The sequence below is a fragment of the Castor canadensis genome, chromosome 19 (genome assembly GCF_047511655.1).
Source record: "Castor canadensis chromosome 19, mCasCan1.hap1v2, whole genome shotgun sequence".
NCBI lineage: Eukaryota > Metazoa > Chordata > Mammalia > Rodentia > Castoridae > Castor > Castor canadensis.
In genome coordinates, this window is record NC_133404.1 from 25224387 (window position 1) to 25240502 (window position 16116).

A 16116-nucleotide genomic window follows, 5' to 3' on the forward strand; every position below is an offset into this window, starting at 1 on the left:
TAGATAGTTATAGAATCCACTGCTTACCCTGAGAACATGAATTTTAATCCTATATTCTTTTCTGTCATTTTTGTAATTATTATTCTTACATTTAGTTAAATTGTGTATTTTGATTCCATAATTGATATGTGTATGCATATCCATTTTTCATAGCAATATTTGGTGAAACAACATTTTTTCACATGGAATTAATTGGATAGCTTCAAAAAATCACCCACCATAAATTTAGGGGTTAATTTTTTAGACACTCAATTTTATTCCCTGGTTTGTACCTGTGACCTCTTCAATGATACTTGGTTTATTATGATTGTGTACTAAATTTTGAAGTCATGAAGTATGAGTTGAGAACTCCAATTTCTGTTGTTTTTACAAGATTTTGTTTGTTTGTTCCTTGCAGTTAGGATCTTTGTAGACCAAGCTGGCCTCAAACTCAATATGTGGCTGTGTCCTATCTGCATCATACTGACCTCAGACTACCTGGGACCATTGACTATAGATGATCTCCTTGGGACATGGGATGCTCTATTCAATCAGCTACTCATACTGACCAGAACCCTAAATCCTATTAAAACTCTTCTCCTACCACTATACTTAAACTTACTACTCTATGTCTGCAATTTTGGACTGACCCTAAATCCCAACTGTTTTGATGGCACTTACTGTAGCCCAAAATCTGACCCTTACCCAGAACCTAAACCTAAATCTGGGACAACACCCTAAATCTGAACCTGTTGTTAACACTAACACTATCTTCTTAACCCTGATTTCATTCTCTTCTCTTCTGCATTTGTATAGGTATTTGTGCCTCTGTGAGAGAACCTATCCTTATGTATTTGGATTTGTGTCTCTGTGTGTACCTGTGGTTCTCTGCACGTGTTTACATGTACACATATGTGTGGGAAGGAATGTGTATTTTCAATCACTTCCTATAGTATTCCCATCTTTTCAGTTTTTGCATTAACTATATGAGATACTGGTCCTTGTTTACAGGTAATATAGTTGTTTATGGGAATGTACACCTCAAAACATCCTAGAGCATAGATGTGATAAAAGTCCTGGAGGTGGGATGGATTGCTGATATGGCTCTGTGAGCCAAAATGCCTTGTCCAGTATCCCAGAAATGGGAAGAAGGAGGTGCTGCATTTGCTGGGTCACCTTTTTGAAGGTAAGGCTCTGGCTACCGCCAGGCCTTCCAAGCCACAGTGTGGTAGGACAGGCTCTGTTGATTTAAGTGTGTCCAAATATATATATGATGGTGTGGGATGGTATATATGATGGTAACAAGAGGGATATTTTGGGAAGTCATTTCTGAGAAAGAAGCTCAGGTAAGGGTCTTTGGCAGATGACTCTACTTGACGATGAGCCAAACAGTACATGGAATCCTGGTATCCAAGTAGCAAGATTCCAGAGCCAATAACAGATCACTTGGCCAGAGACATTGTAGACAGCAGGATATTCTCTTGCTGTATCTCAGTTTCCTCTGGCTGAGGTCACATAAATCCCCGAGTGGATGGCTTAATCATTTCTGGAGATGGTGAACCAGACCTCATGACACAACCAGGGCCTCAGCCACTTTCCAAGAGAAAGTAAATGAAGAGAGAGGGCATTCAAGTACAGGTACACGCAGTCAAGGACACTGCTCTGATTAAACCACAACAACAGCCCCAGAAAACCTCTCGCATGTGTCTTTCAATCTGAGTATTGAGGACAATAGTTTATGTGCAGTTTTCAATTCATACTATGCCACTAACTTTTCACTTTGCTAAAAATTCCTTGTTTGGACCATCCGTTTGTGATGTAGAACATGAGTCTACCCCTGTCCTGAATGGGCCTTGCAGCAGGAGGAAACTTGAGCCTGATATGCTGCAGAGGCTTGTGAAAAATCTAGTGCCTTCCCTGCAGAGTAGGGACCCCTCCTTTGTTCCTTACTTCCTGTGCACCTACTGAAGGTTCTCCACCACTGGCAACTGCTGCATCTGCTTTTCAAAAGGTGAGTACCCCAGATATAGTCCAATGGGGCTTGCCCCCTGTATTCCATTCTTCAGAATGTTAGGAAACACCCTGGCTCAGCTTGCTTTAATGAGTTGCTGTTCAAGACCAAGTGTGATGAGCCCTGGAAGGGCTTTCCCCAGGCTTCTAGGCCTGTTTGGCTGTTGTGTGTGATTTTCACCTCCTCCATGAAGAAAATCTCTTCCTCAATCATCCTTACATATCTAAGAAGACTCATGTATAGCACTTTTGCATTTGTAAAGAAAGTTCCAGATCCCATTTGGGATTTCCTGAATTTTTTTATATCAGAGAAAAGACCTGTGCAAGTGGTTTGAGTAGTCCTGTGCCAACTGAGATATCTGGGAAGAAGCTGGGTAGTTTCTGTAAAAACACAAACGTGAATCATACAAGATATGTAGGCATATTAGAAATAAGGTAGCATGTAAATTAGGGGATAGTGTCAACAAACCTGCCTCCCCTCCCAGATTAACATTCTCATCTGGGTTTCAACCAGTGCACTAACTTCTGGAAGATGGGTGACACAAAATGTTAGAGGTGACACCCTTGTTTCTTCCTGGAAGTATGATTACTTCCAAGTTGTTTGTGTGGAGAATGAGCAGGTAAAGAAGTAAGTGGACTTTGGGTGAAGCAGGTGGACTCCCATATGGTGAGTGGGGAAATTACGAGAGCTGAGGTTGGATTTGGGAAGTCTATGGATCCCACACCTCTTTTCATTTCCCCATGGATATAAAACTGGGGTTCAACAAGCTGGCAGAGGAGAGAGATCTTGGTGGGATCCTGGGAATTTGGAGAGCTGCCAGGAGCCTTGGGGTTCAGGGTTGGCCAGTTCTCACTGTTTTATACCACCACCCTTCTCCATCATAGCCACGCTTTCCCAGCATTTTCCTCCATCAAATAGTTGAGAGGAAATGAGGTGAATGCCCTGTCAAATGGACCTCACACCTCTGTGCAAAATGTCTAGTTGCACATGACCTGGTAGCCTCTGTATGGGTGTCCTCCCAGCAAGAGGCCAAGTGAGTACTGGGAACAGAGGTCAGGGTGTGATGATTGTGCCCACCAATCTGCCCCCAACCTCATCTACTTCCTCCTCCGGATGTGGCTGTACAAGTATCCTAAGTATATTTGCAAATCCAAGGACCCAGCATCTTGAATAAGTTGATGGCCTATCTGCTAGTCAACATGCCTTTCTCAGAGCTGACAGTTTGTGTCCACCTTCTGTTGCCTCAGTCTGGAGGACTTGGAATCCACTGATACACAGCCCTACCACAGTGAGGAGGCCTTGAGTAAGTGACTGTGAACAGGGGAGGAGGTGTGGGTACTGAGCCCCAGTGGGAGCAGACTCAAGAGACTGCTGTTTTTGCCAGTAGACATCAGTGGACCCCAGTCTGGGAAGATGTCCTGTTGTTGGGGATGTGCTGGGAATTGTCTGGCAACAGCAGAAGAGCCTAAAGATCTGGCTACCATGGGTTGCTAGCTGGCTCTCCCAGCATAGGTAAAATTAACTTACCTGTATCTTTGGAGAAGTTATTTCTTGTGCATAGAACAATCCAGATCATAATCCAAGTTTGTGAGATCATCTTCTGATTGTCAAGACCAGAGAACCACTTCTGGCACCTCCCTTGGAATGATCTCCTGATGTCTACCCAGAGCCATCCCCCTCTTCTCCTGGAAAGTATGTTTTAATTTTTCTGGTTATTTTAATTTCACTGTTTAGTATGTTTTTTACTTATTACTTCTAATATCAGCGTTCATTTATCTTAAGTTGGACGTTTCCAGAGTATTAAATCCAATGACAATGTATAAACATGAGCCCTCTGCACACACACACTTGAAGACACAGGCAAAACACATGGCTCCTGTGGAGAGGACAATCATAGTCCTTCGTGCAGGGCATGATAGGGAAGCTCCTGCTTTAGGAGGAGACAGGGAAACACCAAGAGAGCCATAAGAAATCCACATAATACCTGCAATACCGCTGATGATTAAGGACATGGACTCTGTTGTCAGAGAGAGGTGATTCCTAGAAATGTCTTTCCAGTTGAGTCTCGGTATTCTCATCTGTGAAATGGGTATCACTGCCTTCCCAGCTTAGAATGAAGACAATTTGCATGTAATGTCATGGGGTACAACTTGCCAACCTTAACTATAAAACTATGTGCACGACCTTTCTTCTTTATGCAAAGACACCAAGTGGAATTTGAGGTCTGTAGATGTCTAGGAGGGTTTTTCCTCAAAGATGTTCAAAGCCAGAATCTTTGTTTTCTTAAAAGATTTGATAAGCTTTTCCATGAGTTTTATGGGTAGGCTGTGAATGATGAATCTGAACCAGCAGTTTATTTGTGGTATTGATCCTGGTTCCTGTCATTCAGGACACATGAAATACTGTGTATCAGTGAGGGTTAATAATTGGAAGCCCAGGGCTGAAGAACACAGTTGAAGGACAAGCACCACTAGAGGTGAGTCATGGTGTGTCTAGGATGCAGAGCACGGAGAACAGAGCGGGTAGGGGCCACATCAAGAAGCAGCTGGTAGGCTGGGGGTGTGATGACATCAGTATTCAGGCTAGGGTGGGTAGTTCGTGCTTCTAATACTTGGAGGTTGAGATAGGATTATCATGGTTCAAGGCCAGGGTAGGCAAAAACACAAGACCCTACCTGAAAAGTGCCAATAAAAATGCCTGAGTGAGTGGGTGAACCAATAGCAGACCTGGATACCTAAGATGATACCCAGAGTTCAAGCAACCATAAAAAAAACTTGGAAAAGAAAATAGAAAAAGACAGTTGGCTATCATTGACTGTCACCTATAATCCTGTCTACTGAGGAGATTAGTATTGTACATACTCAGGAGATATTGATCATAAGGATTGCCATTCAAAGCCAGCCCAGGCTAATAATTTATAAGGCCCTATCTTGAAAATACCCAACGCAATAAAGAGGGGTAGAGGGGCTCCAGTGATAATCATCTACACAGCAAGTGTGAGGCCCTCAGTTCAAACCAAAGTAACACTAAAAAAAGAATAAACTTCAACAACCACAAAACTAATCCAAAGAAAATTATTAAACATTGTTGAAATAAAATATGAAAACCCCAATTAAATGACAGTAGATGTCATGATCATAATTTTAAGTTGACTATGTTATACAATGTATTATACACTCATCCTATTCCTATGGGGATGGTCAGAGGCTGATGTGATTATTCATGTGAGATTTCAAAGTATCCTCAAGAGACAATACCAAAAATGCAAATTAAATTTGTTGTTTGCACTTCCCCATTTCAAATCACCACAAGCCTGGTGCTGGTATCTCATGCCTGTAATTCTAGCCACTTGGGAGGGTAAGATAAGGCCAAGTTTGAAAAATTGTTCACAAGAATCTACCTCCAAATTAAGGAGAGCTAAGAGAACTGAAGTTGTGTCCCAATCAGTGCAATGCCTGCTTGCAAGCTGAAAGCCCTGAGTTCAAATCCTAATCCTGCCAAAAAAATCATGTCACAAAACAAATGTAATCAAGAAAGAGAGACAAGTAGAATAACCATAAAGAGAAAGAATTGTGGAAGTGAAAGGAGAATGCAAAATTAAAACCTGTGTGTTTAGTGAATTGATTGTTGATAAACACCATAAACCTTACCATCAAATGTCATCCTTATGAAGTTGTGTTAATCCACTGGCTACTCACAGGTGGTGGACTAAAACTATACCCCCAATGCACATTACAAATAAATCAACTTTAAGGGAAACTGAGGCAAAATGGGAGTGCAGATAAATTTGATTTCCTGAGAATTCAAAACTTTTGTAGTTTTTTTTATAGAAGACTCAAAGTTCAAAGACAATACTGCTGGACTAGGGAAAAACAAACCAACTCTTTTCTCCTGTTCTCTGTACACTCAAAACAGAACACCTCTGACCAAGATGTGTGAGCCTTTCTCTACAACAACCCATTTCAGACACCAGCTCTGGGTCCTGCTGTTCAATTCAGTTCTAGCACCATTTTCCTATAGACAGTATCAGATCCAAAAGATCAGGGCTCTGGTGTACAGAGTGAACACAGCCAGAAGTAATAAGTTCTCAGGTTATCCACCACTGGCTAATTTGGCTTCAAAGCAGAGTTTCCAACTCCCATAGGAAAATAGTGTAAAACTCCTGATTCTCTGCAGAGTTCATTTTTTGTGGCCCTTTTTTGTGATAGGTTTTCGAGGTAGTGTCTCTGGAAGTATTTGGCAGGGTCTAGCTTTAAAACGTGATCCTGACCTCTGTCTCCTCAGTAGGTATAATTATAGGCATGAGCCACCAGTGCCCAGCTGCATAACTCATTTTAATGGACACTAATGAACAGTCAGATGAGGATGATATGGGGAAAGGTATGTGGGAAACAGATGGTGTTTCCATGTACTCTTCAGGTACCACCTGCCCTACACCTTCCTGTGCTCAAAAATGTTGAATGTCTACGATTCCTATTATTTTGTGTTCTCAGGAAGCTTCATTATAGAAGAATGATTGCTCAAATCATTAGTCACTGGTGTGGAGAGCTCTCAAATTTCCAATCATCTGATCACATATTGGGTTCCCCTGCAAACAGCATTAGGTTCACTCAGGAGCCTGAATCATCAGTCTCCTCAGCATATTACAGAGTTGTCACATAGATAGACTCAAGACTAAAAACGTAAGTATCAGAAAACCAGAACAGATTCCAAATATGTAGTTTCTTTTTTTGCTTTATTCATTTATTCATATGTGCATACATTGTTTGTGCCATACCTCCCCCCTTCCCCCCGCCCTCTCCCTTCCCCCCATCCTCTCCCTTCCCCCCCATCCTCCTCGCTTCCAGCAGAACCTGTTTTGCCCTTTTCTCCAATTTTGTTGAAGAGAAGACCTAAGCAATAATAAGAAAGACATAGCATCTTTGCTAGTTGAGATAAAGATACCTATACAGAGAGATTCCTAGCATTTCTTCCACGCACAAGTGTATTACAACCCGAATTGATTCATCTCTACCTGACCTCTTCCCTACTTCCCGGTCATCTTCCCATATTGACCTCTATCACTTTAAGGTTACTGTATTAGCTCCTCTGCAGTAGGGACGTCAAACACTTTCAAGTTTTGGATTTCCTACCTATCCCCCATTCCTCCCGTATGTACTTTCCTCTTAGCATGTGACCCAAATCCAACTACTGCCTTTGCCCGAGATCTAAAGTCCACATATGATTTTTGGTCTTCTGAGCCTGGCTAACCTCCCTCAGGAAGATGTTCTCCAGTTCCATCCATTTACTTGAGAATGATAAGATTTCATTCTTTTTCATGGCTTAATAGAATTCCATTGTGTATAAATACCACATTTTCTTAATCCAGTCATCAGTAGTGGGACATCTTGGCTGTTTGAATAAGTTGGCTATTGTGAATAGTGCTGCAATAAATCTGGGTGTGCAGGTGCTTCTGAAGTAACCTGAGTTGCATTCCTTTGGATGTATCCCCAGGAATGGGATTGGCGGATCATATGGCAGATCTATGTTTTCTTTTTTAAGAAGCCTCCATATTTTTCTCCAGAGTGTTGTACTAGCTTGCATTCCCACCAGCAGTGTATGAGAGTTCCTTTTTCCCCCACATCCTCACCAACACCTGTTGGTGGTGTTTTTGATGATAGCTATTCTAACAGGGTAAGGTGGAAACTTTAGTGTGGTTTTGATTGCATTTCCTTTATAGCCAGAGATGGTGTGCACTATTTCTTTTGTGTTTTGGACATTTGAATTTCTTTTGAAAAAGTTCTGTTTAGTTCAGTTTCCCATTTCTTTATTCATTTATTGATTTTGGGAGAGTTTAGTTTTTTGAGCTCCGTGTATATTCTGGTTATCAGTCCTTTGTCTGATGTATAACTGGCAAATATTTTCTCCCACTCTGTGGGTGTTCTCTTCAGTTTAGAGACCATTTCTTTTGTTGTGCAGAAGCTTGTTAATTTTATATAGTCCCATTTATCCATCTTTTCTCTTAGTTTCTGAGCTGCTGGGGTTCTATTGAGGAAGTCCTTGTTTATACCTATTGCTTCCAGAGTATTCCCTACTTGTTCCTTTAATAACTTCAGAGTTTCAGGTCTGATATTTAGGTCCTTGATCCATTTTGAGTTGATACTAGTACAGGGTGATAGCCATATTCTTAATGTAGTCATTTCCTGTCGTTTATAAGACCCTCTTAAGTGATGCTTATGTTTAATTTGAGTAATTTTGTGGATAATAAAGGGTCAATAGTAGAAGAATGATAATGTTCAGTTCAAACATTATGTAATTTAGAGATGTCAACATTTGTTCACACTGCAATGGCAACTTTCCATCTATCCTCTCCATTGTCTACAGTTGTTTCTGAAAATCACCATTTTATTCTCCCTTTGGAAGATGAACTTTAAAAATTCCTCTTATGGGAGGCGATGCAGTATTTCTATTTCTTTGCCTGATGTGTTCTCACCATTGCCATAATGTATTCCAGGTTTATCCATGTTAATGGCAGGATTTACTGTTTTTCTGTGTTTTTTTTTTTTTTTTTTTTTACAACTGAATGGTACATGATAATTTGTTTATAGTTGGTGGGGGGAAGTGGAGTGATTCTAGTGCTCCGTTCGGCAGCACATATACTAAAAAGAAATGAGCAACTCTAAACTAGTTTTCCTGTCAATTATAGGCTGTTTGGGAAATCAGTATTACAGCAGTAAGCTGGCCTAACCCCGTCCCACAGGGCAAGAAGTCTCGAAGACAAGTCTCCACGACTGAGTTGCTAGCCGGAAGTGCGTCATCAGTCAGCGCCGCCGGGACTACCGGAAGGTGAGCTGCCACTGAGGATGGCGGCAGGAGCAGCTCCTAGACTGCGGATGGCGGCAGGAGCAGCCTAGCCTGCGGAGAGGCTACTCAATGAATGTCAGTATCGGTTTCGGTTTTGATGGTCTAAGAGAGTTATGTTTAGTTTTTCTGTTCTTCGGTTTTTATGTGTAGCAGTAAATTTTTTTCAAATATTTGAATTCTTAATAACGTACCGAAGATAATGCAGATTTTAAAATATACAACACTTTGATAAGTTTTTCTGCTTCCTTTGAGTATGGCTTTATAAATGTAACCTAAAGAGTGCTTTTGATATGTACAGAATTTGCTTTTAGTATTCTCATTTTTGTACAAAATTTCAGTAATAAAAGAGGACAGAAACAAAGGTTATTTACAGCATATTTGCCACACTGCCACACTATTAATTTCATATCATCATATGGATCTTCCCTTAGCTGATAGCTTAGTAAAATTGCGTTGTATAAGAAAGTGCATGGAAAGTCCTTGGAGAAAATTACGGAGTCTGACTACAGTTTTGTTAAGCATTGAATTTTGCAGAAGAATTAAAGTTTCTAGGGTGTGGCTTTTCGTTTTGTTCTGCGAACGAAACCTAGAGCTTGATGCATGCTAGTAAGGTACCACAGCAGTGTGGTAAAAAACCCAATACGAAGCCTGAAATCAAATTACAATAAAATGTTACCTCTCCTCCACCTGACTCTCCCCTTCTCTGAGGAACAGGAAGTTCATTTTTCATGATTTCTGGATTCATTTACTTCTGCTTTTGTGAAACATTTTGTTTATGTTTTCTTTGTGATTCTCTACTTCCATGTTTAATAGCGAAAATTACAAGTCAAACTTCCAGAAAGCTGCTCCTTAACCAGAATTGGCTTTGCATATTTTGCTGCCCCTGTTACAGAGTGTTTAAGGGAGTTTTATCTTATGTAAGTTACAATGTTATATTTCTCTACTTCTATTTCAAAACCACTGTGTTTTTCTGTCCCATCTTCTGATACACAAGATTTTAAAATGGTTTTCTTAATCATAAAAATATTTCCATATTCCTTTTTCAGTTATACTCTGATTTAAGTAAATTGATTAAAACGAATAATTTGAAATAAATTTAAATTTAAATTAAAAATTACATAAATGTGGCTGTAAAGGCATATTTTAATTATTTCTGCATTTGGTGATATTTCCCTTTTTTCCAATGATTGTGTTTGACTTTGCTATGTCCCACTCTCAAAGGCAATTGTTCTATTGAGTGGGCTTTAGCATCACCTGGGGGCATTTTAATACAATGAGCAGGAACTTTTACCTTGGCTTGAAATTCACAATGTCTGCTTGTGGGCCTGTAATTTGCAGTTGTAACTACTGCTTGTTTTGATATGAAGATGTCACTAAGAGAAGGTCACACTAATTCCAGTGTTATTGGAGTTAGATAACCTAGTAAGGAGAAGAATCACTGACTTGTATAGAATATTAGGACAGAGAAGAGCTGAATCCCAGTTTGAATATGCAAATGTGTGATGTAATGATACTCAAGTACCTTCAGCACTGGGGAATAGATGGGAGATGAGATACAGAGATGAAACCCTAAATTCAACCCCAGACCTACAGAAACAGAATCCATAGTAATCCATAACTTCCTCATATTTTTGGAATCACTGGGCTAGGTTTCTGCCAAATGTCTAGTGCCAGAGATAAAGCTTAACTAGGAGAACCTGTGGATGTCTCTGCCCTAATCATTTGTGTCTGTGTCCCAAGTCAGCTGCCTTTGACGTTTTTTTTTCTGAAGGTTTAGTCAGTTATTCTGCCCTTCAGTGTAGTTAAGGATCCTGTATTCCCCTTCCAACTCCAAAAATTGTACTGATATTTGATTGGACATTCCATGCTGTTCCTGGCAGAGATACTCAGAAAATCTGGTCGTTGTCTAGATCTAAAGACAGCTACAAAATTGTATTCACTCAGTGCTTTTCCTTACTAAAGGACCATTTCTGATAAGATTCCATGCAAGTGAAAATGAAGTTCAGGCTTATGAAGACTTCAGAGACAATCATGTTTTAAGAAGGTTGACTTTAAACACGGGAGCAGCATCTGTCATTGCTCCTTCACAAAAATTGTGAGGAGGCAGGTGCATGTGTTTATTGTGAGAAAACCATGGTATGCTTGAGGAATATGCTACAGGCAGTATTCTGAAGATAGTCCTAGAATCTTATCAGTACACATTCAGAAAATATCTTCCTCTATTAACTTAGGTTGAGCACCCTTTGTTTTCCTGGTAAGAGAATGGGAACAGCAATGATACAGAAGTTATGCATGGAGATAAGTTGAAATGCAGGCAACAAGCAGCACAAGTTTGTCCTTGTCAGGCAGTGGTTTAGAGGCCCAGCCACATGGTATCCAGTCTCACACTGATACCATTAATCCTAGCTACATGGGAGTGTGAAAAGGGTACTAACACAGTTTCAGACCAGGGCAAGTAAATAATTTGGGAGACCCCCATCTCTAAAATAGCAAGACCAAAATGGACTGGAGGGGCTCAAGCGGTAGAGCACTTGCTTTGCAATCATGAAGCATTGAGTTCAAACGTCAGTCCCATCAAAATAAGTCCAAATTGTAAAATATTGTATTCCCTGGCTCTTGCATAACTGTTGGTATTCCTTCTCAATCTTGCCCTCCTCTATGTACATAGACTAACGCTTGGTTGGCAAAGTGGGTTAAGTGGTAAGAATGCCTAATAGCCTGCCCATGCTGGCTTGGAACCATGATCCTTTTGGTCTGTGTCTCCTGAGTAGCTAGGATTACAGGGGTGAACCACCATCATATGGCTAAATTATGCTTTTATTAGAAATAGTAGAATAGACAAACCTAATGTTTAAATAACTGTAACAGGGGCAGGGATTACGTAGGTACTGTTGCATAGACATTCCATTAATAATTTCAGTTTCCAGTGTTTGTTATATTTAATAAAACTTAGATGATTCGGTGATGGAAGCGTGGCTCAAGCGGTAGAGTAACTGGCTCCCAAGCTCAAAGCCCTGAGTTGAAACACCAGTAGAAAAAAATAATACAAACAAAAACGTAGAGAAGTCCTGCAACATCCACGTGGTGATTGTTTTGGTGATCATCAGTCTCGATACTGTGTGAAAATAGTTTTATGTCTCAGATGGAATCTGGTTATGTTTCCCAACATCATCTCAAATTCTTTGCCAAAGAGATCCTCTTGCCTGAATACATTGATGGGATGACAGGAACCTGTCCCACTTCCTGACACAATGTATATGTATTAGTAATTACTGTTATAATAGGAAAAATAGACTGGGTGCTTGTCCCTCATGCCTGGAATATCCTGATTCAAGGCCAGCTCAGGTAAATAATTTTTGACACCCTATCTTGAGAATAATCAACACAAAAAGGGCATGGTGTGCAGGCTCGAGTGGTAGAGCAGCTGTGTAGCAGTGTGAGGCCCTGAGTGCAATCACTGGTGCCACCAAAAAAGAGGAAAAGAGCCTAGCATGAATGGGACTTAACTCTTAATATGTATAGAGGTAACAGTTTGCAAAGTTGTGATGAAGAGTAGGAATGGTTTGTAAATGGAGGCTCCTTGGTGTTAGGAAAGTGAAAGTTTCAAGAAGTCCTAGGAAGTGGGGCTATTTAAACTGGAACTCAGTTGGCTTCCAACTGGATCTTATTAACATAGTCTACGCTGTGGAGCTATAATACCAGCTTCTATGAGGAGGAGATCTGGAGGAGTACAGTTCAAGGACATTCTGGGTAACATGCTAGATTCCCATCTCAATAAACAAGATGGGCTCTAGTGTTGCACACCTATAATCCCAGAGATGGTAGTCCCATTTCAGGAAGAAAACAAACCAATCTGACAAGTAATAAAAGCAAAAATCACTGAGGCATGTTTCAAGTGGTAGTGTACTTGCATCACAGGGTCAAGGTTCTTAGATGAAACACCAATACCAGCACTAAAAATGAAAAAAAAAAGAACAAAACTAAACTAAAAACCAACAGACACTGACAGACAGGGGCTTGTGTGCATGCTTGGGGGTTGTGCAGCCTGGACCTTACTGCAGGTATTTCAGTTCATAGAGGACACTTTGCCCCCTGTCCTGTGGCAAGGATGGCTGCAAGCACCCAGGCTTGCAGCTGTGAAAAGCTTGTGTATTCATCCATGAGAGAGAAGGGAGGTGCCTGTGCCTCAGTTCCTGAGTGGATGGAACCAGCAAGATGAGCAGAGAGGTTTCTTCACTGAGTCTGGCTAACGTTCATCTTTATTCATCATATATTACAAGTGTGTAGGACTTGCAGTATTGATATAAGAAATTGGGAGTCATAAATCCCTTGGTTCCAGAGAACCAGATAGGATACATTTAGAGGCTTCAGATTCAGTATTCTGACCCCACATTTTCCTGGAAACATTGTACCACATCTGTCACACCATGTGTCCTGTCCTGTCACTACAAGGAAGTTTCATGATGGATGTTCTTCATGTCTGAGGCAGGTATTGCATGTTGTCAATCATAGTTTGTGAAGAGGAGGAGGAAGAAGAATGACTGTGGGAGTTTGAGGGAAGATGTGCAACTTTACACAGTTTGGTGGATGGCACTCACGGTGACTGACCTGAGGGTAGATACTTTCTGTGCCTGCATGACACTGGAATGTGATGCTATGATTGTGGTGGTGATAGTTGATGTGAAGCTCTGAAAATACTTTTGGGGTGACAGTGGTTGGGGACCATTGGGTAGATCTGACAGAGAAGGGTGTGTTTTGTTTTTACTCTGGGGTTTCAGAGGTGAGTGGGTATGTTGCAGGCTGGTGTCTAGAGTTCTTGTCTTCATGGGCCAAAGACTTGGCTCATGAGTCAGTGGATTGACTTGTGAGACAACAAGGTCAGCACACAAAGTAGTATTTAGTAGAGAAAGAGCTGCAGCTAGAGCAGTGCAGAAGAGCCCAGAAACCAGTGGCTCCCTACTGAAGTGAAGGCTGGGGCTCTTTATGGATGCTTTAACTCTGGGTTAGGATAAGGGTCAGATGGGTTTTTTCCATTGGCCATGCATTTGCGCCTGCTCGAGGGCTCTCTTTGATGAGCTGGTCTGTTTGCCCCATATGGTGGGAAACAACCTTGAGAGCATTTTGTTTTTCAGCCCCGTGACAGATTTATGAGACCATGTAACTCCTTCTCAGGGTGCAGGGATCATAGCGCTTTCCATGGGGGATGGGATAGTGACTCACTCATCTGTCCTTTAGGTTCCCAGATACAACAGGTAAAGCCATGTTGGGGTTGAGGTTAGGTTGGCAGTGGTGTCATCGTAGACATTGGGACAAGAGGTATCTATAGGATTGTGTTGTGGAGGGTAAAGTGGGGAGGGGTGGGCTAGGTGGGTATTGGGTTCATTGGGGTGTCTGAAGCACGTGGAGGGGTCAGTGGAGTGACTGCTGTGCTATGGTGTGGGAGGGGAGAGAAGCAGGGATGGGGAGGCCTGAGGTGCAGATTTTATTGCAAGGTAGCAATAAACTTTTAGTCTTTTATGCATTGGTCCACTGTGCATATAATGATCATGCTTGTTTTCTTTTCCATTTTGACAATGTGTACCACGCTTGGAAGAAAGGGATGGTAGCAGAAATGTTTTGTTTGGTTTCCTTGCCTATTTGAATACTGTATGATCCCTAACCCTGCATTTTCATGTGTGTTGAGTAGGACAGTGAAGTGTGAAACTTGCTTTTAAGCACCTGAGTGTTTTGACAAATGAGACCTCAGGGCTGAGTGTTTTTTCCATGTGCTTCCTGGTTTTCAGAATCAAGATGGGAAGGTTCACAGGGCATCAGTGGTTCATGTCTATAACAGTAGATACATGGAGGTTGAGATCAGTAGGATTATGGTTCAAAGTCAGCCTGGGAAAATAGTTCCTGAGAGCCCCATCTGTAGAGATAACTAGGGCAATGTTGAGTACAGGTTTTGGTTCAAGTGGTAGAGTGCCTGCTTTACAAGCAAAAAACCTTCGAATTCATATCCATATTCCACCAAAAAACAAAACAATTGACATGTGTTTTGGGATTGCATGGGTTGGTGATCATATCAGAATTTGTAAGGTCCCCCAAAAGTGGCTGTTTGGTGTACAGGCATGAGTCTACAATGGTGTGATATTGTGGGACCAGTGGTCACATTCTTACAATGTAGAGAAGGAATGAGGGCATGCCTAGGTTTGTGTTCAGATCTCTCCTGCTTCAGTTTCAGCCCCACCCTGCCCAGTCTTGAAGTGCAGTGGGATGGGCACTGAGAAGTCAGGTGCAGCAGGGAAGTCAGCATCCCTGGCTGAGATAGGACAGGCAGTTTTGTTTGGGGTTGTACAACCTTAGCTTGGGTAAGATGGCAGTGACCCCTACATCTGGCTGCCATAGCATCTACTACTTGCACTAGTTTAGCACTATGTCCCTGTGGAAAAGGTGTGAAGAAGGTAGGTTTGCATTAACTCCACCTAGTGCTGATAGCAGCCCCCTTACAGTGGTTCTGCAGAGGGTCTAAGGCAGGTGGGAAGGGAATCAGCTAGAGGGCAGGTTTGTTGCTTTGAACAATTTTTGTATATTACAGTTACTTTGTTTCATTATCCATCTTTGTACCTTCTATTTATAAAAGATTATTCACCAGCACTTTTTTAGATTGGTTGGTTAGGCTGTTTTTTTGGTGTTACTGAAGTTTAAATTCCAAGCTTCCTGTTTGAATAGGCTGGTATTCTACAACTAAATCCAAAACCTCCATCCCTATTTTTCAACTTTGTGATGCCATGTTTACTTGCGTGTTCTTGCACTTTTTGGTCATATATTCAATACCTGTGCTTGTGATGAGCAAGGTAGTAAATTCCACCTTTCTGACAGGGTTTACCTGGAATGTTGTTCAATTGTAAACCTGAAACCTGCACAAAATGCATTCTCCTTAATACTCAGGCTCAAATCACAAGTGTAGGGGTTTGGAGCTTGTAGGTTAGAGGTAAAGTATGAGCAGTTTCCTGGCCTGTGCATACCTGACCTTGTCAGCCCTATTTATCCTTTGGGTTCCACTTGGAAAATGGCCTGAGGCACCTGGGTCTGTAGTGAGTGTTGACCCAGGATCTCCAGACCCATACAGGGCACCCATTCTGCACTTGGCTGAGGACTGAGCAGGGGAAGTTGGAAGACAACAGAAGAACATCTTGCCCTCTCAAGGATCCCTTGGCAAATGAACTGGTTCTGGTCAGCTCTGGAATTTGGCTACCTCACTACCAGTGTTCCATTTTCTGTTTGTCTCATAATCATGGAAG

General features: G+C 41.5%; 1 protein-coding gene across 29 annotated transcripts in view; it reads left to right on the forward strand.

Moving 5' to 3' along the window:
- The first annotated feature begins 282 nt into the window (after positions 1 to 282).
- LOC109697362 (ral guanine nucleotide dissociation stimulator-like) overlaps positions 283 to 16116 on the forward strand; it is a 229828-nt gene continuing 213994 nt past the window's right edge. For 11 of the 29 annotated variants that reach the window (XR_012443961.1, XR_012443947.1, XR_012443959.1 and 8 more), the window contains exons 1-4: positions 326 to 3682; positions 4380 to 4466; positions 6484 to 6672; positions 8676 to 8908. The gene's annotated coding sequence lies outside the window, so the exon portion shown is untranslated. Of the gene's footprint in view, positions 3683 to 4379; positions 4467 to 6483; positions 6673 to 8675; positions 8909 to 16116 lie in introns of all 29 variants that reach the window. The other 18 variants (XR_012443953.1, XR_012443955.1, XR_012443950.1 and 15 more) reach the window with 8 other exon arrangements.